Source organism: Buceros rhinoceros, unplaced genomic scaffold (genome assembly GCF_000710305.1).
Source record: "Buceros rhinoceros silvestris isolate BGI_N320 unplaced genomic scaffold, ASM71030v1 scaffold27137, whole genome shotgun sequence".
Lineage (NCBI taxonomy): Eukaryota > Metazoa > Chordata > Aves > Bucerotiformes > Bucerotidae > Buceros > Buceros rhinoceros.
Window position 1 is genome coordinate 1,753 of NW_010424350.1, and position 1,119 is coordinate 2,871.

Sequence of the window (1,119 nt, forward strand, 5' to 3'; positions counted from 1 at the left end):
TGCATGTCACTGCCATCACAGATAGACAGCATGTCACCCCTCACGCCATCCTAACCCGCTCACGTCCCCATGTCCCCAGGCATGGGACCAGCTCTGCGGAGCAGCGGCAGCAGCAGCGGCGGGAGCACTGAGGACATCCCCTCCACTGTCCCACCCAAGGACCTGCTGGGAAGCGTCCAACAGAAGATTTTCCTGGATTACAGCACCTACATGGCCCGATTCGTGCCAGCGCAGGCGGGGGGCAGCCCAGACCGGAGCCCCTCACACGGAGCACTGGGCAGCCCCACGCCCACAAAGGTGAGTGGGACAAATCCAGCACTGGGAGCGGGACACGAGCACCAAGTGGAGGCTGATGGACCCTGTCTGCAGCCGCTTCCAGCCCCGTGGTTCTTCACCTCCCTCCCGGCACCTCGGTTTGAGCAGCCAAGCTGTGGTGCAAGAGATCACTGGGCCAGCAGCTCCCACCACTCACGGGGCCACCTCACCCCAGAGGCTGGTGGCTTCTGTCCCTCTGCAGCTCGACGAGGACGCGGCTGGGCGTGGCGAGGCGTGCATGGCCTGGATGAACGCCCTGGTGGGACGCATCTTCTGGGACTTCCTTCGGGAGCACTACTGGGCTGAGCAAGTGTCCAGCAAGATCCAGAAGAAACTGAGCACGGCCGCTCGACGAGGACACGGCTGGGCGTGGCGAGGCGTGCATGGCCTGGATGAACGCCCTGGTGGGACGCATCTTCTGGGACTTCCTTCGGGAGCACTACTGGGCTGAGCAAGTGTCCAGCAAGATCCAGAAGAAACTGAGCAAGATCAAGGTGAGAGGCAGGAGCATCACAGTGCCCTAGGGAGCCCCGTCCCTGAGGCCCCTGTTGGGTGCCAGGCTGTGGTGACTGTCCCTCCATCAGCGTGGCTTCCCTCCATCAGCTCCCATATTTCATGAACGAGCTGACGCTGACGGAGCTGGACATGGGCACATCCATCCCCTCGGTCCTCAGCGCCTCCAACCCCACCACCAATGACCGAGGTAGGAGCCCCATAGAGCAGCAGGGACCTGGGGCTGGCTCCATGGCAGCTGGTATGGAGGGGCCAGACCGGTCCCCAGAGCAGGGAGGATTCCGAAGGCGC